Source organism: Schistocerca cancellata, chromosome 1, assembly GCF_023864275.1.
Source record: "Schistocerca cancellata isolate TAMUIC-IGC-003103 chromosome 1, iqSchCanc2.1, whole genome shotgun sequence".
Classification (NCBI taxonomy): Eukaryota; Metazoa; Arthropoda; class Insecta; order Orthoptera; family Acrididae; genus Schistocerca; species Schistocerca cancellata.
The window spans coordinates 1234064664-1234091496 of record NC_064626.1 but is presented as its reverse complement, the minus strand read 5'-3'; positions in this window follow the sequence as shown (position 1 = coordinate 1234091496).

The following is a 26833-nucleotide window of genomic DNA, read 5'->3' as shown; positions in this document are numbered from 1 at the left end:
CAAACTTGGCATTAGCACTGAAGCACTTTGCAGAGAACGCGTCGCCGTCGGCGATGATCACACACCCCCAACTAAGAACCATGCCTGGCCATTTGTAATGTCCAGGGGACAATCATAAATCGCGGTGACTTCGATATAGTTTTTTAAATAAAAGAGACATTTCTCTTCTGTGTATTTCTTTCAGTTACCTTCTGCCCTTATACTGTAGCAGTTCATTGTAAGTATGGTCCAATTTTCTTCTGCTGTCTTACTTGGAAGCTATATATTATGCAAAAGTTACTATTGTCCTTAAGTTTTGGACACCACTGTAATATACATTGAAGCGCCGAAGAAACAGCTGTAGGCATGCGTATTGAAATGCAGAGATATGTAAACAGGGAGAATACGGCGCTGCGGACGACAACGCCTATATATCACAAGTGTCTGGCACAGTTGTTACAGTGACAGATTATCAAGATTCAACTGAGTTTGAACGTGGTGTTATCGTCGGCTAATGAGCGATGGGACACAGCATCTCCGAGGCAGCGATGAAGTGGGGATATTCCGGTACGACCATATCACGAGTGTACCGTGAATATCAGGAATCCAGTAAAACATCAAATCTAGGACATCGCTACGGCCGGGAACAGGTGCCATTCAACGAAACATCATCGGTATGGGATTTCGAAGCCAAAGGCCCACTCGTGTACCGTTGATGCAAGCAGGGCACAAAGCCTTACGCCTCCCCTGGGCCCGTCAACACCGACATTGGACTGTTGATGACTGGGAACATGTTGCCTGGCTGGACGCGTCTCGTTTCAAATTCTATCGAGCGGATACACGTGTACGGGTATGGAGACAACCTCATGAAACCATGAACCCTGCATGTCCGCAGGGGACTGTTCAAGCTGGTGGAGGCACCGTAATGGTGTGGGGCATGTGCAGTTGGAGTGATATGGGACCCTTGATACATCTAGATACGACTCTGACCGGTGACGCGTACGTAAGCATCCTATCTGATCACCTGCATCCGTTCATGCACATTATTCATTCCGACTTGCAAAATTCCAGAAGCACAGTGTGACACCCCACATTGCTTCAGAGTGGCTCCAAGAACACTCTTCGATGTTTAAACACTTCTAACGGCCACCAAAGTCTCCAGACATGAACATTACTGAGCATATCTGGGATGTCTTGCAACGTGCTGTTCGGATGAAATCTCCACCCCTTCGTACTCATGGATTTATGGATAGCCCTGCAGGATTCATTCTGTCGATTCCCTCCAGAACTACTTCAGACTTTAGTCGAATCCAGGCCACGTCGTGTTGCGGCACTTCTGCTTGCTCGTGGAGGTCCTAGACGATATTAGGTAGGTGTACCAGTTTCCTTGGCTCTTCAGTGTAGTAAACCCTATGTCTCGTTTATGGTAATATAAAAGGGTAATCGCGCGACCGCTACGGTCGCAGGTTCGAATCCTGCCTCGGGCATGGATGTGTGTGATGTCCTTAGGTTAGTTAGGTTTAAGTAGTTCTAAGTTCTAGGGGACTTATGACCACAGATGTTGAGTCCCATAGTGCTCAGAGCCATTTGAACCATTTTTTAAAAGGGTAATATTGTTACAGTTTTGAGAAATCTACGTATCATTTCATTAAACCAGTGGCGGAAATTCCCTTAAAATGCCCTGGAGAATGTGATCTGATATCCAGGTTATGCCAAACCCTCTGTATCATTAGTTACTGTAACAGAATTAGCCTCCGAGGGTATGCAGCAAAGAAACAACTGTGGAATAGAACTACGAATGGTAGAAGCATCTCATACGCCGTGACGGACAATAGAGAGGTAGATAACGGTATCGTCGCTGTAACTTCACGTGGCAGAGGACAGTCGCATTCATACGAGGGCAGTTCAATAAGCAATGCAACACATCTTTTTTCTGAAACAGGGGTTGTTTTATTCAGCATTGAAATACACCAGGTTATTCCCCAATCTTTTAGCTACACAACATTATTTTTCAACGTAATCTCCATTCAATGCTACGGCCTTACGCCACCTTGAAATGAGGGCCTGTATGCCTGCACGGTACCATTCCACTGGTCGATGTCGGAGCCAACGTCGTACTGCATCAATAACTTCTTCATCATCCGCGTAGTGCCTCCCACGGATTGCGTCCTTCATTGGGCCAAACATATGTAAATCCGACGGTGCGAGATCGGGGCTGTAGGGTGCATGAGGAAGAACAGTCCACTGAAGTTTTGTGAGCTCCTCTCGGGTGCGAAGACTTGTGTGAGGTCTTGCGTTGTCATGAAGATGGAGAAGTCCGTTCAGATTTTTGTGCCTACGAAGACGCTGAAGTCGTTTCTTCAATTTCTGAAGAGTAGCACAATACACTTCAGAGTTGATCGTTTGACCATGGGGAAGGACATCGAACAGAATAACCCCTTCAGCGTCCCAGAAGACTGTAACCATGACTTTACCGGCTGAGGGTATGGCTTTAAACTTTTTCTTGGTAGGGGAGTGGGTGTGGCGCCACTCCATTGATTGCCATTTTGTTTCAGGTTCGAAGTGATGAACCCATGTTTCATCGCCTGTAACAATCTTTGACAAGAAATTGTCACCCTCAGCCACATGACGAGCAAGCAATTCCGCACAGATGGTTCTCCTTTGCTCTTTATGGTGTTCGGTTAGACAACGAGGGACCCAGCGGCAACAAACCTTTGAATATCCCAACTGGTGAACAATTGTGACAGCACTACCAACAGAGATGTCACGTTGAGCACTGAGTTGTTTGATGGCGATCCGTCGATCATCTCGAACGAGTGTGTTCGCACGCTCCGCCATTGCAGGAGTCACAGCTGTGCACGGCCGGCCCGCACGCGGGAGATCAGACAGTCTTGCTTGACCTTGCGGCGATGATGACACAGGCTTTGCCCAACGACTCACCGTGCTTTTGTCCACTGCCAGATCACCGTAGACATTCTGCAAGCGCCTATGAATATCTGAGATGCCCTGGTTTTCCGCCAAAAGAAACTCGATCACTGCCCGTTGTTTGCAACGCACATCCGTTACAGACGCCATTTTAACAGCTCCGTACAGCGCTGCCAGCTGTCGGAAGTCAATGAAACTATACGAGACGAAGCGGGAATGTTTGAAAATATTCGACAAGAAATTTCCGGTTTTTTCAACCGAAATTGGCCGAGAAAAAGAAATGTGTTGCATTACTTATTGAACTGCCCTCGTAAATGGCGAAATGGACGGTGGGAGTCGGTGCACAGCACGTTGACGTACAACGTGAATCACCCAGCTGATGTATGGTTCATCTGGCAGCGCGTGTTTCCCGACGGGTATGAACAGAGCCCTCACAGAAATCTCGTGAAATGAATAGCCCGTGAGCACACTGCACGTTATATGAACCCAGCTGTGTGATAGGGCGATGTCTACGCAGACCAGCAGCTGCCATCCTAATACCGCGCTTCCTCCTTTCAGTTATTTTGTTTTGTTTCCACAGGCTTTTAAACCTCCGGCACTTTTTTTCGCCCCTCGAGCACACACGGGCGCGGCCGTTTTTGTCATTTTTACACCGAGTATGCCCGCCGCCATGCAAATGAAGCCGGCACGCGATTGTTGCCTCGCGCGATTACCGTACGCCGCCATCAAACCAGATTTACAAAAGGTTATGAACGAGTTTTGACGGCACTATTTATTGTCAAATTATACGACTCTGTTTTCACTGTGGGTTTAAACCGTTACTATGTTAGCGAGTGGGGGGAGGGGGGGGGAGGGGGGGGAGGGGTTGGTTTGACGCAGCCATGCGTGGATTACGTATCTCGTTCTGACATCGCGGGCGAGTCGATAAATTCCGCCGCGGAAATTATTTTTGCGGACAGTCTGGAGCGATGAGTACGGGTCTGCAGCCCTCAGACTGAATATACAGGACTATTACAAATGATTGAAGCGATTTCATAAATTCTGTGTAGCTCCATTCATTGACATATGGTCACGACACACTACAGATACGTAGAAAAACTCATTAAGTTTGGTTCGGCTGAAGCCGCACTTCAGGTTTCTGCTGTCAGAGCCCTCGAGAGCGCAGTGAGACAAAATGGCGATAGGAGCCGAGAAAGCGTATGTCGTGCTTGAAATGCACTCACATCAGTCAGTCATAACAGTGCAACGACACTTCAGGACGAAGTTCAACAAAGATCCACCAACTGCTAACTCCATTCGGCGATGGTATGCGCAGTTTAAAGCTTCTGGATGTCTCCTTAAGGGGAAATCAACGGGTCGGCCTGCAGTGAGCGAAGAAACGGTTGAACGCGTGCGGGCAAGTTTCACGCGTAGCCCGCGGAAAATTGGCTCATGCCACAACTGGAGACCGACAGCGCCGACTTCATCTTTCAACAGGATGGTGCTCCACCGCACTTCCATCATGATGTTCGGCATTTCTTAAACAGGAGATTGGAAAACCGATGGATCGATCGTGGTGGAGATCATGATCAGCAATTCATGTCATGGCCTCCACGCTCACCCAACTTAACCCCATGCGATTTCTTTTCTGTGGGGTTATGTGAAAGATTCAGTGTTTAAACCTCCTCTACCAAGAAACGCGCCAGAACTGCGGGCTCGCATCAACGATGCTTTCGAACTCATTGATGGGGACATGCTGCGCCGAGTGCGGGAGGAACTTGATTATCGGCTTGATGTCTGCCGAATCACTAAAGGGGCACATATCGAACATTTGTGAATGCCTAAAAAAACTTTTTGAGTTTTTGTATGTGTGTGCAAAGCATTGTGAAAATGTCTCAAATAATAATGTTATTGTAGAGCTGTGAAATCGCTTCAATCATTTGTAATAACCCTGTATATATATATAGAGAGAGAGAGAGTCACTACGACTGTGGTAAGCAACCCTCCGAACTACATCAATGATGATGATGAATGTAATAAGTTGTCTTACTATAAAAATAAATGATACTTGTATAAACACAAAATGTTTATTTCAAACCAGAAAAATCTTACCTGGTATCTTGCAATAGGTCACGTTTACGAGGGCGTTGAGATATTTTTGACCCTGAGGTAATAAGTGTCATGGGATCCATCCTAATATTGTGTCGGACCACTTTCTGTCCGGCGTAGTGCGGTAAATCTACGTGGCGTGGACTTATCAAGTCTTTGCACGGCCCCTGCAAAATCATTCAGCCATGCTGCCTCTATACCCGTCCATAATTGCAGAAGTGTTGGCAGTGCGTAACTTTGGGCGGGGACTGACCTACTGACTATGTCCCATAAATGTTCGATGTGATTCATTCGACCGATCTGGTCGAATTGTCAGAAATGTTTATTAAGCCAACGGCAAACAACTGCAGCTCAGTGACACGCCACATAGTCATCCACAGAAACTACATCGTCGTTTCGGAACATGAAGCCCATGAATGATGCAAAGTTGCAGTCAATGATTGTTTCAGTTGCAACAGAGGACCAAGTCCAGTCCATGTAAACACAGCCCACATCATTATGGGGAAACGAACAGCTTGAACAATGCCTTGTTGACAACCTGGGTCCACGGTTTCGTGGGGTCTACACCGCACTCGAACCCTACCATTACCTCTTACAAATCGAAATCGGGACTCATCTAATAAGGCCACTGTCTCCAGTCGTGTAGTGTCCAAGTGATATGGTCTCAAATCCTGGAGAAGCACTGAAAGCGGTGTCGTGCAGTTACCAAAGGACCTCGCGTCAGTCGTCTGTTGCCATATCCCAATAACATCAAATTTTGCCGCACTGTCGTAACTAATACCTTCGCCGTACGTTCCACATTGATTTGTGCTGTTATTTCAAACAGTGTTGTTGATATTTTACAAATGATAACTTGAAACGTCCCCTTTGAAACATTTATACAGGACTGTGCTTAAACTGACACAATATTTTTAGCGCAACGCAATCTGACTTTCAAAAATCCCTACAAAAGAATGACCCTGACTAACATTAACCTATACCTTTCACAAATCACTTACCTCACAAAAATCTTCATTACTCGAACTACTGCAATACAGCGAGCGCCACTACTGCCAGCTAAATAAAAGATTCAAACTACGGAAGGCACTAACTACTGATAGGCATAGCTAGCAAATGAAAGATTTTAATAGAGAACAAACAATTTATTTATCTTTATATCATCAAAAGTCATAATATATGTAATTTCAAAACTCCGCGATTTCCTTCCACACATCCACCACTGCTGGCGGCTCACCTCTAACTGCGCAACGCTACGCGCTGTTCACATCCAGCTGCCGCTGCCCAACACTACAATGGCAGACAACAATGCAAACTAGCCACAGACTGCACACAGCACAGCCAGTGATTTTCATATAGAGCGCTACGTAACGTTGCCAATAAGAAAACATAAACAGCCCTATTTACATAGCCCCCATGCTCCCCACAAAAAATTTTACAAATAGTTTTGGCCAGTGGGCAATAATGATTTGATAAAATTTTTCATAATTACAATAACAAAGATATCAAATGCACACACTTATTAATACAATGGTGGTCAAAAGCTAAAATTTTCTCACAGTCCATAAAGACCGTCCTGATCATTCATCACAGTAAAACTGCCGTTTCTTTTATCAAAGTCTGAGCAGTAAAAGACAATGCACATGGAAGTAGTGGATGTCCATGCAGTCTTGAAGAAGTAGTGTTGTCCTTCCAACAGAAAGACAGTGCTGACTCTTGACATGCTGACAGCTAATGGGCCACAACAAGGCAAACCCACAGCAGTGTCAGTCGAAGTTGATGAATATTGGTAGGTAGGTCATCACAGAGTAGACCCACTGTAGTCCTGGTAGAAATTGTGGTATTGGTGGGCCACCAGAGGTGCAGACCCACTGCAGTCCTTGTAGAAATAATGGTATTGGTGAGTCAGCAAAGGTGTAGACCCACTGTAGTCCTTGTAGAAATAATGGTATTGGTGAGTCATCAAAGACGCAGACCCACTGCAGTCGTTGTAGAGATGGCCAGCAGCCATCTGTTGTGACTGTGCGGGTGCACAATCACCATTGAAGAGTCTTGCAGTTAATATAGCAAATCCATAAGTCCATAATCACCACTTGTGCACAAAGTTTTAGGAATTGTCCTTAGAATCAGCAATGCTGTTATCCAGTCCCTTGCTGAATTATTAACACACATGCAAACACAACAGTCCCAACTTCTCACATATTGTGCATTACTGTGACAAACAGAAACGTGTGCAGTGAAATGTAACATACAAGTTACTTAAATTGATGAACTGGTGTTAATTGCAATATTATAACATGAGAATACAATTACAAAGGTACAAAATACATCATTAAAGAACATAACAATACAGATAACATTTGTAGTAACACAGGCTTTACAAAAGAATAGAAATAAACATATACATCAGTGTTACAAAAATAATGACATAAGTACATACATAAAGATCAGAACAACATTTGAAACATCACCTTCACATATGAGCAACAAAACAGAATAAATAATGTCTCAACATCTTTACAAAGTAAATAACATAGTATTAGAAAAATTCTACAACATAGCTCTCATCAGCTAAACACATAAAGACAGGAAAAACACAAATACACAAGGGTACACAGACATATAGAGGGATGACACAAAAGGAAAGGACAGGGATTGTTTTACTGCAGTATATAGCATGGAGATCTCCCTTTGTTCATCATTATTCCCAAAAGTACTATCTAAGCCTACTTTCTGTATTCTTTTCACATCCTCTTTCAAAGTAGTTTTTCTCCACCGTACACTACTTTTTTTTTGCCAAACCATTTTCTTATATCTTCTCAATGCATTTCTTCCAATTCATCATAGTTAGTTTCTTATATAGTCTACCCCCTCTTAAGCTAACTTAAAACTACTGAGCTCAGATGCTAAACTAAGGGACGAGGCAATGCAGCAGCACAAAACAATTAACACAAACAGCAATGATAAAAAATACAAAAGGCAAAGCAAGCAGCATAAATTACAACTAATATAAGGCACTGTGCAGCAAACAAGAAAATAAATCAGTAGTAAAACTAGCTTAGAAGAGTAACACAAAGTCAAATTCAGAAACACTATGCCTGGCAAACAGCAGCAGAAATAACTTACATCTAAACATGACATAGCTCAAGCAGAAAAAAACATTACACTACAGACAACAATGCAGACAAGGGAAATGTATATTCACATCTTAATGTCTATGTAATTAAAGTGGTGCACCACAACTTAATCTACGAAAAATTGCCAAGTACTCGAAAAGAAAATTATATATGCAGTTACTGTTATTAGTCCCATCTTATTGTTCTTTCCATTCCAAGAGCTCCTTTTTCGAAGAATGTGGATCATAAAATAATTATCTAATAGATCTGTTGACAGAAAGTTTTCACATTAGCAAATGCATTTAAGTTTATTTTATAAAACTAATGCTGCAACCTAGCTGGAAAACAGGTATCAAATGAAATAAGCAACTATGAAAAGCAAAGCATAAAAATATCATTCAGTAGCCATGTGACATTTCATAGGTTAGTAGAAATTCTCTCCACTCTCGTAGAAAGACACTTGTCATAATCAGGTGTGCAGATGTAGGAATATTTCCCATCAATTCATAAGCATTTCAGTAATTAGCACAAAGTACGAGTAATCAAATGTTTTCAAGTAATGAGCGTGTCATATTTGCGATGCTTTCTACAAAGGAATGTCAATAGCGAGGTTAATGGTCTCTTTTTTTCTTCTCCAACTTTGCCTCTGAAAGGCGCACACACTAATGGCTTTCTTTCGTCTGGGCGCCCAAAACGCATTACGTCAAGGTCACTTACCTTTCTTACTGAAATATTTACGACAGCAGTTTCTGCTACAGTGACAGTCTCATATAAAAATACTTCACAGGTCAAGAATTTGCGTTACAAATCTGTAGACACAAAATCCTATTGATATAACAGTGTCCAAAAAATTTTCGTCGGCATTGTAATACATTCACGCATTTACATACATTTCATAACTCTTAAAGTACGATTCTTGGTTTCCAACATCCTTTTTCACAAGGCAGAGTCCCTAACTTCTATTCATTATTCATATACATATAAACACGTAATCACATTCCTCATATATGGTAGCATCGTCTTATTGACATAAACATACCTCAACAGCATAATACACATCGTCGTCGTAATAGTAACATCATAACACCTCAGTCAAATCTCAAAATCGTCGTAGCTTCCTCCAATAATTTCAAAACCTAAAAAGAATTCTCTGCTCATTTAAATAGTGTCATCTACCTCAATCGTACTTTAAAAATCGTGATCCCATACCAAATATATCATTCAAACCTCTCATAATATCACAATGGGTCCAAAAAAAAATATGAACAGTTCACAAAGTACAGACAAAATACAATTTCGTAAGTGTGAAGTTATCCAACGGTGTAATTACGTAAACATCTGTCACTGCTGTAGAAAAAAGTTTGTCTCTCTCAGTTAAATTATCAGATACCTATGTAATTTATGTGTTAGAGGAATATGGTACCGATGTGTAAAGTTGTATAAGCAAATACAATATTAGCTTGGGCTCCTTGTGCTTGCCAAACACATGGTACACAAAGTAAGCGTGCACCCCCCTGAGGATTAATGTAATTATACCCTCAGGTGTTACAGATTACAGCAATGGAATGAAATGTATCACGGAAAACCTTTGTATCATTGTACTTCAAATATCTTTAAAAATAAATGTTTTAAGTACAAAATTAATCACTCAAATACGTGTCCTGTAGCGCTAAGTGTGCGTCTTGCTGTAAGATAATCTCTGTGGAAGTGTCGTAGTTATTGTCCTCCGAAAGCTAAGTTCTACAGAAGTCAATGTACTTACCTCATGATAAACAAAAGTGAAATGCTTTGCGTATAGATATCTTACTTATTACGCTTATTGTTGTGATGATGAAAGTACTGTGCTGTAACGTATTGTTGTGCTATGGAAAAGGCTGTCTCCTTGTAGCTATACCACAAAAGTTACTACTAAAAAATGTTTTACTTTACAGAAGAATTGCGAAAAACTGTGCAGATATAAAACAGATACACCGCAAAAGCAACAATGTAAATTGTCACTCATTAGTAACGTCGTGATGTAATAGTGTAGCTGTCATACAAACTAACCAATGTCTCATCTGGTATGTCACAGAAAGTACTGTAAATCCAGAATGTATTTTCAAGTAAACCAAAATGCTGCATTAGAATCTCATTAGCAGTACTGGTAAATGTTCTAAGTATATGAGCCTTATAGTCGTTACGTAATCGTGCAACTAACAAGCAAGAATGCACACACACAATAACACTGTGATGTCTGTTCGCAATAACAATGCAATTCGTAATTTCTGTTTGAATAAGTTCTCTTGGTTCTTGAGTGGATATTGAACTTCAAAACATTGTTGCATGTTAACAGTTTCTCAGTGTGACAAATTGTACAAGTAGCGTGAAGTGAAAATTGCAAAGACTAAGTTAAAAAGCAGATTATTTTTCAATAAACGGTTTTACATGTGAAATGTGGTGTAAACCTTTACTCTTCCTAGTACGCAGAGTTTCAGCTTGAACGCAATTATCATGCAGTATACGTCCGTAAAGAATACTGGAATTTTGCTCAAGGTTAGGATCAATGTTATTTTTACCTGAGCCAGCGGGCGGAAGTGGCTGCCTGCGGTACGAGTCATTGTCTGTTTCTTTGTTGGCGCGCATCGTTATTGGGATTTGGAGACCTAACTTCCACAAATTCATAGTGACGAGAGGGCTCTGCCCTGTTTAAAGCTCGCCAGTTCTGATGGAATTCAGGTCTGTCGTTTTGTCGGTAGTTCCTGTAGATTCTTTCTTGTCGGTTAAGTGGTGGAGAATTTCTCCTTGAATTATCACTGCACAGTGGACCGTTGCGTCTGAAGTTATTCTGTCTCCCGTGATAATAATAGTTCTGGTTGCCAAATTGTCTGTTTCTCTGATTGTCTCTGTGATAGTCATTACCGCGGAGATGCGATCTTTCTCTGTAATTAATACTCTGCCAGTGGTTGTCATATGGGTGGTGTCTGTTTTGGTCACGATTTGCATTGTGAGAATAGCCTTGTCGTGTCCAGTTATTATTTCTGTCGTCACGGAATTGTGACGGATGTGACCTGTAGTGATTGTTTTCCTGTTTTCGCATCCCGCGACTGTCTGTGTCAATTTCTAATTCTTGTAACAGTCCCTGAAAAGCTTCAATGTCGTCTTTGCAACGTCCTGCTAAAATAATATGTCGTAAACGTTCAGGCAGTTTGATTAAGCAAATGCGGATGAGTTCTGAGGGTCTGTATGGGTTTGAAAGATACTGATTCTTATGCAACATGTCTTCAAAATATTTCATAAGACTGGAAAATTCAGATTGTTCGAAACGTTTCATCATTATGATGCTATGTTTTACTCGGTCTTGCGTAGCTTGAGACCAATACGCTGAGAGTAAGGCATGATAAAATTCTCATTCACTGTGACAATCGTGAATGACCGAGCGCATTCTTACAGCTGGTTCATTCTCCATGTAGCCACACATAAATTGTAACCTGTGCTCCAATGACAAGTTGGGAGGAAAACAATGAGAGAATTGATGGAGCCATGCTTGTGGATGAATGTCGTTGCCAAAATTCTTAAATGTTTAGAATTTACGTGTAGTAATGAACAGCTTATAGTCAAAATCATCATATCGGCGAGTCACATATCGGTCATTGTTACGTCGTGTCGACGGTTCCATCTCAAAGTTCGGTGCACCTTGCCAATTATTTTCATAATTACAGAAATGCACTGTGCTATTATTTTGTGGCTTTTCCGTATTTCTAAGTTCCTATTCCCGTGTTGGAGCGCGAGTGTCCTCTGAAATATGTAATTCTTGTATTACCTGCGTCAACTGATCTTGTACTTCCCGGATTTCTCTTTTGTACTGTGTATTGATTTGATTTTGATTTTGTTTGAATTTTCTAATTTGTTCATACTCTTCTGTGTCAGTGAAGGCTACGGGTCTTGTGTCATTCAGATCATCATCTACCTTTGTAGATAAGTTAGTGACCTGATCCGAAAGTTCAGCTACTTTCTCCGATAGTGAACACATTTCCTCAGTGTGTTTTTCTGAACCAAATTTCAGAGGGTCCATTTGTGTTGAAATCGAATCTACTGTGTTCTTTAAGTTTTCCTGAGCTTTTGCCAGTTGCGTAACCGAATCGTTAGATGCAACTGAGTCAATTTTAGCCCATAAGGTCTCATGATTTACATGAACAATGGTTTGCAGCTCTTTTATGGCTGCTTCGTGATTCTGTAATGCATTTTCATGCCGTAAAAAAAAATTGGCTGAAAATGCTCACAAATTTGTGTTTTTACGTCATTACAGACTTTTTGACATTTCGATTCAATGTTATGTAACTCAGTAGTTAAATCTTCACGTGTTTGTTCAAGTGTGGTGTCTAACTTCCGAAGATTTTGTTCCATTGTGTCTAACTGTTGCTGTGTTTGTCTCTGGTGTTGTTCCATTGTGTCTAACTTTTGAAGATTTTGTTGCATTGTGTCTAACTTTTGCAGCTTTTGCTGTGTTTGTCTCTGATTTTGTTCCATAGTGTCTAACTTTTGAAGATTCTGTTCCATTGTGTCTAACTTTTGAAGATTCTGTCCCATTTGTTGTATTAATTGTAATAACAATACGTTAGTGTCTGGAATCTGTTCCCCTACCCTTTTCGGCAGTGCATTTGCACCAGCAACATTCACATTTTGACAAGCAGAAAATGTGTCTTGACTTATTTGAGAAAACGGCGAGGACGCAAAACCTAAATCTACAGTATTTGCAAAATTGTGTCCTATCATTTCGGATTCCTGAGGCGAGCTGTTGCCGAGCGATCGATCGATAATGCTTCCCTGTTCACTAATTGTTTCACTGTCTACACCATTGTTTGCCACCCGCTCCATTTCCCTATGCACAGTTACCAAATTACTATGTTGAACGCCGGCCGCGGTGGTCTAGCGGTTCTGGCGCTGCAGTCCGGAACCGCGGGACTGCTACGGTCGCAGGTTCGAATCCTGCCTCGGGCATGGGTGTGTGTGATGTCCTTAGGTTAGTTAGGTTTAAGTAGTTCTAAGTTCTAGGGGACTTATGACCTAAGATGTTGAGTCCCATAGTGCTCAGAGCCATTTGAACCATTTGAACTATGTTGAACATTAGTTAATTCATTACATGGTGGCGCTAACACATTACTTTCGTCTTCACTGTCATTTCTCAGTTTACTTTGGAGCCTAGTATTACGTTTTTCACACGCCATTATTGTCACAATATTTCACACAACAACACAGAAAAACACAATTTGAAGAGCAAAAATAAGAGAACATATTAACATAGCACTGAAAATAATATCTAGTTAATTGCAGCTGCGAAATACTTGGTGCAAATCTACATGCATGCCACAACTCTTTTACAGTACAACAATGAAAGGCTGCAACTACAAAGGAGATTCTCTCTACAATTAAGCGCTAGCAATAAACAAAATCTACACTAATTACACAAACTACAAGAAAAAAATCAGTAGATTCCAGTGAGGTATCCTCGGCTAAGGGTCGACATATGAAACGTCCCCTTAGAAATATTTATACAGGACTGTGCTTAAACTGACACAATATTTTTAACGCAACGCAATCTGACTTTCAAAAATCCCTACAAAAGAATGGCCCTGACTAACATTAACCTATACCTTTCACAAATCACTTACCTCACAAAAATCTTCATTACTCGAACTACTGCAATACAGCGAGCGCCAGTACTGCCAGCTAAATAAAAGATTCAAACTACGGAAGGCACTAACTACTGATAAGCATAGCTAGCAAATGAAAGATTTTAATAGAGAACAAATAATTTATTTATCTTTATATCATCAAAAGTCATAATATATGTAATTTCAAAACTCCGCCATTTCCTTCCACACATCCACCACTGCTGGCGGCTCACCTCTAACTGCGCAACGCTATGCGCTGTTCACATCCAGCTGCCGCTGCCCAACACTACAATGGCAGACAACAATGCATACTAGCTAGAGACTGCACACAGCACAGCCAGTGATTTTCCTATAGAGCGCTACGTAACGTTGCCAATAAGAAAACATAAACAGCCCTACTTACAAACTCCAAGCAAATGCTGCTGCCCTCTGTCGTTAAGTGAAGGCCGACGGCCACTGCGTCGTCAGTGGCGAGAAGTAATGCTTGAAATTTGGTATTCTTGGCACTCTCTGATCGCTGAGGATCTCGGAATATTGAATTTCCTAACTATATCCGAAACCGTATGTCCTACGTGTCTAGCTCCAACTACGATACCGCGTTCGAAGTCTCTTAATTCCCCGGGTTAGATTCCTGGTGGGGTCAGAGGTTTTCACCTACCTCGAGATGACTGGGTGTTTGTGTTGTCCTCATCATTTCATCATCATTCATGATGGTGGCGAAGATTGGACTGAGCAAAGGTTGGGAATTCGTACGGGCGCTGACAACCGGGCAGTTGAGAGCCCTACCAGCCAATCATCATCATCATCATCATCATCATATATTAATTCGCGTTGCACATCTTTCCACATGAATCACCAACGTAAAATAACAGCTCCGCCAATGGACAGTGCTTTAGCACCTTGTGTACGCCATACTTCCGCCTTCTGTATGTGCATTCGCTATGCTATGACTACTCCCCTCAGTGTATGTACACTATCAAAGGTTTCTGGACACCCCGATGTAATACGGAAAGACCACTAGATGTTACGAAAGGCGGGCGAGTCAGTATAAAGAATTCGCGGAGTGTTTGGTTGTCTGTAGAGAAGCAGTAACAGTAAGAGTCGGTCAGGAGTGCTCAGTGACTTCGAACGTCGAATGGTCACTGGATGTCACCTGGGTACCAAATCCATCAGGGACTTTTCGACTTTTCTAAAGGTCCACAAATCGACTAATGCTGATGTGACTGCGAGCTGGAAACGTGGGGACAGCCAGAGCTAAACCAATACCAGGCAGAGGCCACATATTGACGGACAGAGGCCGTCGAACGTCATGGATGATAGTTGTACAAATTACGTGAAATCGGCAGAAACAATCACTGGTGATTTCAGAAGCGCTACCAGTAGTCCAGCTAACACAATGACTGTCCGTGAGAAGTCGAAAGTATGGGGTACAATGATAGAGCAGCTCCTCATAAGCAACATATTTCTATAGTCAATGCTAAGTGATGCTGGAATTGTTGTAAAGAGCGACAGCGCTGGACGTCAGATGACTGGAAACGAATGATTTGGAGTAATGAATCACGCTGTACCCTTTGCCGACCGATGGAGGGGGATTGGCATTGGTGAACGTATGGAGAACGTTATCAGCGATCGTGGGTAGTGAAACGTTCCCTTAGAAAAATTTATACACGACTGTGCGTAAACTGACACACAATGTTTTTAGCGCAACGCAATCTGACTATCAAAGATCCCTGCAAAAGAATGGCCCTGAGTAACTTTAACCTATACCTTTCACAAATCACTTACCTCACAAAAATCTTCGTTACTCGAACTACTGCGATACAGCGAGCGCCACTATTGCCAGCTAAATAAAAGATTTAAACTACAGAAGGCACTAACTACTGATAGGGATAGTTAGCAAATGAAAGATATTAATAGAGAACAAACAATGTATTTACCTTAATAGTCATAATATATATAACAGTTGATGACAAATTACAAAACTCCGCCATCTCTCTCCCCACATCCACCACTGCTGACGGCTCACCTCCAACTGCGCAACGCTACGCACTGTTCACATCCAGCTGCCGCTGCCCAACACTACAATGGCAGACAACAATGCAAACTAGCCACATACTGCACACAGCACAGCCAGTGATTTTCGTACAGAGCGCTACGTAACGTTGCCAATAAGAAAACATAAACAGCCTACTTACAGTAGTACCAGCACTGAAGTACATAGGAGTTGATGCTACGGTACGTTGGTGGTTTTCGTGGCTACTGTGTTGTTCGACAATTGGACTTAAAAAAACTCCAAATACCAAAGTATATGAAGACATTTTACGTGATTGAGCAATGTCTACGGCAGGATAACAGTGAGCAGACGATGGCTGTGTCAGTATGACAACGCGTCCTGTCGTAATGCAGCAGCTTTCAGGCAAAGGTTTCTGGACGATAACATACTTGAAATGGATTGGTTTCTTTAGACTTCCGACCTGAATCCAGTGGATTAAATGGAATAAGCCCCCAGGATCCAATATTACTTATACAGGTTTCGGCTCTTGAGGAAGAACGGGCTGCCATTCCTCCACAGTCATTCAGAAACCTCATGGATGTGTCCAACAGAGTTCAGTCATCAGGGCGAAGGGTGAAAACAGGTCCAGTAATAGGATATTTTTAAGGAGACGCTGGATCACAGTCTCATGGAAGCGTAGAGTAATCCTATTAACCTCTCGGACTATGTAGATAAAACGTGCTGCATGTAAGAGAAAAGGGTATGTAATTTAAGCCACACAAAGATAATCAAATGAATTTAATGTAAACGTGTAGACATTAGACACATAATGCGCTTGAAAATGACCTGAATGGGCGGAGTTGGTCAATCGTGCGGATTGCAATGGATACTTGTGAAAAACAGCGGAGATGGAAAACTTCAAAATGCCCTTTAACAAATATGCAACTGTGGTGCCCCATACGAAGAAAATGAAAAAGTGAGGGCTTTATGTGCAAATGGTACTCTGAGATAAATAAATTGGCACAGGGGACAAAGTCATGACAGACGGCATCTACTGTTGTCCAAAGAGCGATTTGTTTCAACAGATTTTGTACTTAACAGGTGAAGTATTTCTTTTAATAATGAAACAGTTTAATACCGCAGTATTTTTAATGATGCTGCCGCCAGGTGATTATAATGATTTTTATTGTATCGTTATACGATCCAGATATTGGCCTTAGCCCATTTTCAAGTACAAAAATTTATTTATTTGTCAAAAGACATCAGACTGACATATAAATAAGTTCTTATATTCGAAAATGACCTAAGGCCGAAGTCTGGATCAAATAAAAATTGTTACAGTAAAATGACCGCAGCATGATTCAAAAAATTTACCATGACTGTGACTCCAGCCAAAATACTAATTACCAAAACCACAGCAGTTGCATTTATCAGCGACAGTAGGAATGTTGTAGATCCTGAGCTGCTGGCAAATTGTTGGTTAAGAACATATACTGATGCTGGTACTTACATCGTCACGTTATAGATGCAACTTTATTTTAAACGGTACAAGTGTAGCAATGAAAATCAGTCGAGTTTTCTCTGTAGCGCAATACACAAGTAAATAATTTTATTTTTCGATTTAAGCTGTTTAAAATCGATGCTGCTTTGCATAGCCGATCTTTGACCTCTCTATACAGCCAACTGCCTTATGTCTCGTAACACCAATATCGATATTGTTTATACGTATGTCATACAACTCTTTTGTCGGCTTATGTGACTTCTGTTTCACCATAACATTGATGTAACATCTACGTGAACGTTTTAGTCATTATTTATGTCCACTTATATCAACATAAATAATCTACGGACGAAATTTAAAAATTAGTGGTCTGTAAACTAATGGAAATATTAGAACTTTACTGGTAATACTGGTTCATGCATAGGGTACTTTGGTGTGTAAACAGTTCGTCGTGTCGTGTCACTAGGGCCTCCCATCGGGTAGACCGTTCGCCTTGTGCAAGTCTTTCGAGTTGACGCCACTTCGGCTACTTGCGCGTCGATGGGAATGAAATGATGATGATAAGGACAACACAATACTCAATACGTGAGCGGAGAAAATGTCCGACCTAGCAGGGAATCGAACCCGGGCTCTTAGGGTTGACTTTCTATCGCGCTGACCACTCAGCTACCGGGAGCGGACTGCAAACAAGTGAAACCTGGAGAGAAGTCCTTCAGCAACGAAACAGACTTGGCGTGAATAGAAAAGGTGGATTTTGCGGTCGACCTGGAAGGCTACTTTGTGGCTAGAGTTAGTTGCTGGCTAGCATCCTGTGTGCTGGACGAGGCAAGAAGAGCAGCAGAATTATTTAATGTAGCCTTCGATGTCAAAGAAATTCGGATAATTATTCATTATACACACTGGTTCTCTCTGTACTATGAAAATCCGATGCTAAGAGGAGAATTTTCAGAGCTTGCTACACAAGAAGGGCAATGGGTACTTTTGGCACCTTTTTTTGAGTAGCCACAAGAAATTGCGACAGCCATCCCCTTCGCCTCAAGGAATCAGTTAAGTACTGTTTAATCGCATTGACCAATTACACGTGCCATTAACCAATAATAAATTTTTGTTGTGTAAACTTTGTTTTGAGTACTCATATTTTATCCTTATTCATTTGTTTATGCAGGATCCTATTCCAAGGGCTACGATATTTCCGAGTATCCGATTTTATTAAACTGAGAACTAATCGACTTCTATTACGTTTAATAACAACACTGTATTCTTTTACCACTCGGTGAGTCTTGTTTCTGAAGCATTGTATGTGGTTTAGATAGGAGAATAGTTGAAGTTTCACTACAGTTTGACTGCCAAGAAAAGACTTAAAGTACTCAGCTTAAAGATTATTCTTACTGATATCTTAGTAAAGTGTCACAGTTACCTGCAAAAACTGTGATGATTCTTAACTGTTACAGGCTAGTAGACCTGAAGAAACAGCATAACGATTGATTATTGTGTGGTTTGGTAGTAATAATTTTATAGTTTTATGTGTACATAGTTAAAACTGTTTCTCATATTATGTCTTGACTAAAATATTTAGTTTTACCTAAACTACTGATAGATTAGTTTCTAGGGCCTCATACTGATTTTTGAACTGTGTTTGTTTTCCGTATTACAATTACTGAAGTGCAACAACCAATATTATAGCATTTGGAAGTTATAATAACTGGCTACCACCATTTAAACTGTAACAAATCAAGGGACAACATGCTTCATTTGAGTGATATAACATACAGAAGTGAATGCTCCTTGAGAAAACAAATAGCAATCACAATATAGAATATAACTATCGGAAAGATTATTCATTAATTAAACAGACAGATGACCCTTCTGTCCGGGTTAGTAATGGTGCGCCGTTAGCAATATATTTTTTCTGTAATGATCATTAAATTTATGCTTTAACATACAGATAGAAAGTTTTAATGAGATCCCATGGTTGCCGGAAACAGTTAATATTCCTTCGGTATGGGCCACGTCAAACCAATGGCACATCGTTTACTGATGTGTCCTACTGGCTCGTGATCTATACACGCAAATAGTAAAGTAAATACCAGTAGTTAACTTTGTAGTGCTAAGACTTGGTACAACTTTACATAATTAGACTGGCGACCGTTCCCTTTTGCTTAGTATCAGGTTGCTCTGTTACTAATAGAATCTTGATTCGACTCCCGTTAGTTCTGCAGTTCCTTCTTTCGATACATATTTTTAGAGAAACGGAAAACAGTCGGATACCATAATCATTTTTATACAGTCACAGTCAAATCTAATTAGCGGTGTATAGCCGATTTAGTAAGAGCTTGTTGTGTTCCAAGTGTGAAAACATGAAAATTTTGAGTATTTTAGTTGTATTGTTAATCGTTTGTTTTAAAAAATGAAGTCTGATAATCGTGCATCATGTGAATATTGGAAAAAAATCAGATTTTGTATGAAAATGTTAGTAACTAGTAAACATTCTGATTGAGTATTCGAGTTGGCAGTGACTTATTTTGGAGTTACTGATCGTTTCCGAGCCAGACAAAGATTTACGTGTAAGGGTCAAACGGCTCTGAGCACTATGGGACTTAACATCTGAGGTCATTAGTCCCCTAGAACTTAGAACTGCTTAAACTTAACTAACCGAAGGATATCACACACATCCATACCCTAGGCCGGATTCGAACTTGCGACCGTAGCGCTCGTTCGGTTCCGGTTGAAAAATTGCTCTGAGCACTATGGGACTCAACATCTGAGGTCATCAGTCCCCTAGAACTTAGAACTGCTTAAACCTAACTAAACTAAGGACATCACACACATCCATGCCCGAGGCTGGATTCGAACCTGCGACCGTAGCGGTCACGCGGTTCCAGACTGAAGCGCCTAGAACCGCTCGGCCACACAGGCCGGCTTCGGCTCCGGACTGAAGCGCCTAGAACTGCTCTGTCACAGCGGGTGGCTTCCGTGTTAGGGGCAGAGCAGGAGCTAAGGAAAGTACACACATCATCAAATGATAAACGTAATCAAGTGTGTTATTAATTGGATTAAGATGCCAATATTGACTTCAACAATTTAAAATACAATGGATAATCTGGGAGTACCGCGTATGTGCATGTTTCGCAGCACTGCAAAGATTAGTGATACAGATTTTAGTGTTACCGCCGTTAAGAGACATCTGCAATTACTAATATTGAACATAGTTACTTGGTCAAAGGAATCTCCGTCAGAATTGGCGGCTGAGTTAATTCCTGTTTCAACCATGGTATATTATAACATGTATATCTGCATGACTACTCTGCAAGGAATCTCTGAACCAAATCTACCACTTTTAGTTTGTCAAGCGACTAGAGCGTTCAGTACCAAGTGCCGTTCTCAGGCCACAAAATATGCAACTTCGATGCGCCTTAGAATAGCTCAAGTATGGTACGAATTGCAACCTTGAAATATAAGCAAGCTCTTTACGTAAATAATACTATCACGTTGGATACGGCTGCAGATTATTATTAACAAGACCAATGTTCAGCAGAGGAACTCACCACAGACAAACCTTCAATAGAAATGTAATAGTTTTGACTTGTTATTTAGACCATTACGTACAGGTGGGCATAAAGTCCCTTTACATATGCATTTCATTTGATGTAACTTTAATAACACAGTTATTTGCCCAAAACTTCTGTATGTGCACGCAAATCATCCCTTAATAGCTTGATACTCCTGCATGCTGTCTTACTCATCCGTTTTAGCAGCTGTACTGTCACATGCTTCAAGCACACTTGTCCGCAGAGTTTCACTATACATGTACCTCTTCATCCTCATGTATCATTTGATGATCCCCAATAGGGCACTCTCTGCATTCTTCCTGCTGGTGGGCCAGCCGTTGTGGCCGAGCAGTTCTAGGCGTGAATCAGGAATCGCGCTGCTGCTACGGTCACAGGTTCGAATCTTGCCTCGGGCATGGATGTGTGTGATGCCCTTAGGTCAGTTACGTTTTATTAGTTCTAAGTCTAGGGGGCTGATGACCTCAAATGTTAAGTCCCATAGCGCTTAGAGCCATTTGAATCTGCCGGTGGCTTAAATCATCTTCTGTTTGTTCGTTGGTGGCCATTTCCTGTATTGCTTACAGGCCTAAGTCCACTTTAATGGGTCGTTGCATTGTACTCCCTTCATTTCCAAGTCCTGAAGGATGCTTTCTGGTCGACCTGCAGTGTGCTTTTCGCGGGCAAGTGCTCTACTATCGTAGCTACCTAAGCAGCCCGAGTTCGAGTATCCATCCGCCACACAGTTTTAATCTGCCAGTAAGTTTCGTTATGGTAGCTCCATACCGAAGCGTTCATGAAACCTACCCATCACCTGTGTCATATTTTCGTTGTGTTTCAATTCCTGGGCCCAAACACTTGTCACCAAGAGCTCCTCCAAAATGAAATCGCTCATCTCTACCTTTCTTTTTACCAAACACGGAAAGGTAAACAATTTATTTAAGCAACGTGAATCTCAAAAAAGGAGAGAGGGCTATTTCTGTAAAATTACTAAATAAAAAATTGTATGTCAGTGATTACCATTAGTATATTAGTGAATATGGCAGAGAAACTGATTTTGGGAAGTGAAAGTTGGTGATTATTACTTGTTGTCATAGAAATACTTTTAAAAAGTTTGACACACAGGAGATCGACTTAAACGCAACATTGCAAAATAGTTACAGTGTGCTCTACCGTATCACTGTTAGTGGTCATAACTTAATGTGATACCTTACGAAGTACACTAAAATATGGAGGCTAATCCTCACCTCAAGTAGGGTGTACACAAATGCTATCGTATTAAGCTAGCAACCTTTACAAGCGTCAACAAAGACTATAAAACTGATTTATCCTCCTATTTAAGAGTACAGCAAATATCTTTAGCCAAATGAATGACCTTAAAACAAAACACCTTTACTTAACTACACTGCATAATCTTCACTAAGGACTTCTGTTATTAACTGGTTTATGCCAGTGATAATTTTCGTACACTAATATTTCCAGCCAATAGCTTTAAACTACACTCCTGGAAATTGAAATAAGAACACCGTGAATTCATTGTCAAAGGAAGGGGAAACTTTATTGACACATTCCTGGGGTCAGATACATCACATGATCACACTGACAGAACCACAGGAACATAGACACAGGCAACAGAGCATGCACAATGTCGGCACTAGTACAGTGTATATCCACCTTTCGCAGCAATCCAGGCTGCTATTCTCCCATGGAGACGATCGTAGAGATGCTGGATGTAGTCCTGTGGAACGGCTTGCCATGCCATTTCCACCTGGCGCCTCAGTTGGACCAGCGTTCGTGGTGGACGTGCAGACCGCGTGAGACGACGCTTCATCCAGTCCCAAACATGCTCAATGGGTGACAGATCCGGAGATCTTGCTGGCCAGGGTAGTTGACTTACACCTTCTAGAGCACGTTGGGTGGCACGGGATACATGCGGACGTGCATTGTCCTGTTGGAACAGCAAGTTCCCTTGCCGGTCTAGGAATGGTAGAACGATGGGTTCGATGACGGTTTGGATGTACCGTGCACTATTCAGTGTCCCCTCGACGATCACCAGTGGTGTACGGCCAGTGTAGGAGATCGCTCCCCACACCATGATGCCGGGTGTTGGCCCTGTGTGCCTCGGTCGTATGCAGTCCTGATTGTGGCGCTAACTTGCACGGCGCCAAACACGCATACGACCATCATTGGCACCAAGGCAGAAGCTACTCTCATCGCTGAAGACGACACGTCTCCATTCGTCCCTCCATTCACGCCTGTCGCGACACCACTGGAGGCGGGCTGCACGATGTTGGGGCGTGAGCGGAAGACGGCCTAACGGTGTGCGGGACGGTAGCCCAGCTTCATGGAGACGGTTGCGAATGGTCCTCGCCGATACCCCAGGAGCAACAGTGTCCCTAATTTGCTGGGAAGTGGCGGTGCGGTCCCTTACGGCACTGCGTAGGATCCTACGGTCTTGGCGTGCATCCGTGCGTCGCTGCGGTCCGGTCCCAGGTCGACGGGCACGTGCACCTTCCGCCGACCACTGGCGACAACATCGATGTACTGTGGAGACCTCACGCCCCACGTGATGAGCAATTTGGCGGTACGTCCACCAGGCCTCCCGCATGCCCACTATACGCCCTCGCTCAAAGTCCGTCAACTGCACATACGGTTCACGTCCACGCTGTCGCGGCGTGCTACCAGTGTTAAAGACTGCGATGGAGCTCCGTATGCCACGGCAAACTGGCTGACACTGACGGCGGCGGTGCACAAATGCTGCGCAGCTAGCGCCATTCGACGGCCAACACCGCGGTTCCTGGTGTGTCCGCTGTGCCGTGCGTGTGATCATTGCTTGTACAGCCCTCTCGCAGTGTCCGGAGCAAGTATGGTGGGTCTGACACACCGGTGTCAATGTGTTCTTTTTTCCATTTCCAGGAGTGTAGATATCATTAACTTCAGTCTTCACAGCACCTTTTTGAATATTGCCAAGGTTGGAGTACGGTTTGCTTACGCAACGTAGTCGATCACCAGCTCCAGTGTTCATCATTCACAGTGGATGAGTTCCATTTCCATACACCGTAGTCTGCGTCTGTGCCGCTGCTACAACTGACAAGGATCCCGTGCCAACATCAGCTACCTCGCCTCCAGTCGCAGAGTTCACACACTGCCCGTGTGCGCCGAGGGACGGCTAGGTTTGCAGCGGCAAGATCTCTGTCGGTGACAACAGTTAATTTCATAGCCTCACTCCTTGCTGACATTCTATCTCTGAACCACACTGTATCACCCAATGACTGTCCTCCTCTTATTCAGTCCAGCGATTGTGTATAAGCACTGCACAATTCATGTCTTTGATAACAGTCGAATGACTGCTCCATCGTAACAGCGTAATCGATAATGTGAGAAGCCTCAGTTATTCAAATATCTGCAGCTTGTATTTACATTAGCAGCACCGTTGTTATAGCAGTGATGAGATGTACAGGATGGGAGGTTCGAATCTTAAATATCTTACCATCTAAAACTGTTACAGGCATTTAGTTCAGGTGAAAATTGTCTTTCTGGCCGCACTGTATCATCGCAGAGAGTATAGTTTCATTATTATGCTTCATTATTTACCTTCTTACATTCCGTCACTGATTCGTTGAAAAGAGAAAGAAAGTAAATGAAACTTCGCTGTTACTTCTGGCAACAACTGGCGTTTTTATTACACTCACCTATCACTATAATGACGCACTTCTTTCGGTAAGTGAGTTTGAAGACAGCGCGCGATGGGTAGGAGGCTGTCTACATATTAAAGTTATTTAGCTATGTTAGCTATAATACAGAAAAACATTTTATAAATGATTCCTGCAGATTATTCCAGTCGTGAATTACAATTTTTTGATCATTGTATGGTCTGATGATGGTACTTTGTAGCCATTTTTACAAAATAAAAATAAGCAATTGAAATATTTTCTAAGAGATTTTCATTTATTACGCTTATACGATTCTGCCAGTCGGAAAGATATATTAGTTGGTTTTCTTTGAGCGTGAAATAGAAAAAATCAGTTAATAATGTTTTTAAGAAGCTGCAAAATCAACTGTTACATGTCAGAGGTTATCATCGGTATATTATGGAAATATCTGCAGCATAGAATCAGAGTGAATTTTAAAGTTGCCATTCATATCATACGTTGGCTGTAATACGGAAATGTAAAAAATGGTTCAAATGGCTTTGAGCACTATGGGACTTAACTGCTGTGGTCATCAGTCCCCTAGAACTTAGAACTACTTAAACCTAACTAACCAAAGGACATCACACACATCCATGCCCGAGGCAGGATTCGAACCTGCGACCGTATCGGTCGCGCGGTTCCAGACTGTAGCACCTAGAACCACTCGGCCACTAAGGACATTACGGAAATATATTTTAAAACATTTCCTACACAATATTTCAGTTGTGAACTGGCATGGTTTTGCTTGTAGGGTCCCCTGATGATGGTTTCGTGTTGTCATTTGACAAAATAAAAGTTCAATGTAGACTATAACAACTATATTTCGGATAAATAAATATTTCAAAACAGAGTTTCAGTTTCTTTACATTTAACTTCATAATGATTCTGCCAATTGCAGGAGTGGGATCTCAAGTCTACTTACATGTCCCCATTATGGGACAGCAAACTACTTTCTTAAATTCTTGGGTCAAGAAATATCCACCATCGCCTTCATAAACACTGTTTTCCGACGACATAAATTGCTACTTTATATTCCCCGTCGAGTCTTACGTTCTGAGACAACTGACAGCAGTTACATTCAAGCACCTCGAAAGCAATTTTGCGTTTATTAAGGCACGACTACACGACAAGTAATCGCCGGTAGGGCGCTCCCAGTGCGGCGTCGCTCGGCAGCAGGAATTACACACCCGGCCCTTCCATCTGCCCTCCGTTGCCCTGCGCCCTTTTATCCGCTCTTGGAAGTTGCCAAAGTTACGCCGACTGGCGGCTCCATTTCCTCGTGGGCACGTGACCTGAACAACCAATCACATTAATTGGTAAGGTCGAACTCGTGGGGTACCGGCCGCTCTGTGGTATCAGGGGACAGTTCCACTACGGGAACAACGCTCGACTCTCCTCTTTGTTTCACGCAAAAGCAAGGAGAAAAACTAAAAGGGCAAAGTTTCGCGTTCGCGAGGACGCCAGAACGTGTATATAAGCCAGTATCATTCTGTGCTGTAGTCGCTATTACACGAATGCTGAACGAAATGAATGAAATACCCTGTCCGTATGAAATTCACTTCCAATTCTTTATTAAGAAAGACACAAAAGAGTAACAATACATATCGCATCTCTCGTGTTTTTCACTATCCTAGCTTAGATGCTGATAGTATTTCGCTGTCGTTGTTTCTATGCGTTTATTGTATATTTTTGGTAACACTACATTTGATTTAATATGATTTGTAGTATTTTTATTGAAGTATTTAACATTCTCCCGCCACGTAATTTCGTTATGGAGTACTTTGGTTATTTAGTACCTGATTCTCTGTTATTAGGCCTTTTTATTATTTCATTATCGGAATATCAGCTGCCTCCCGTTACAGTTGGAAATTGTCTAGGATCTTGTAGTTTTGAAATGAAACACTTACAACTATACCTGAATGCTTACATGAAACATTGAGTTACTGCGGCAAGTTTCATTTCCGGACTCCGTTTTCCTTTCATTTTATTTGGCAAATATTATGATACGTATTGAATGTGGCACGAATCTGCCAAAAACAAAATTTTGAAAACGTCTTACCGCACACCACAGGGTATTCGAAGCTGACTGCAGAACGACACTGTTGGCTCGAACACGCATTGCGAGTAAGGACCACGAAGATAAGATACGAGAGAATGGGGATCATACGGAGGCATATAGACAGTCGTTTTTCCCTCGTTCTGTTAGCGAGTGAAACAGGAAAGGAAAGGACCAATATTTGTATGGGGTACCCTCCGCAGATCATGCAACTATGCTGACTGATGTTCATCAGCAATGAAGGCTGGAATTTGCACGCCAGTACCGCAGGTTGACGTCCTCTGATCGGC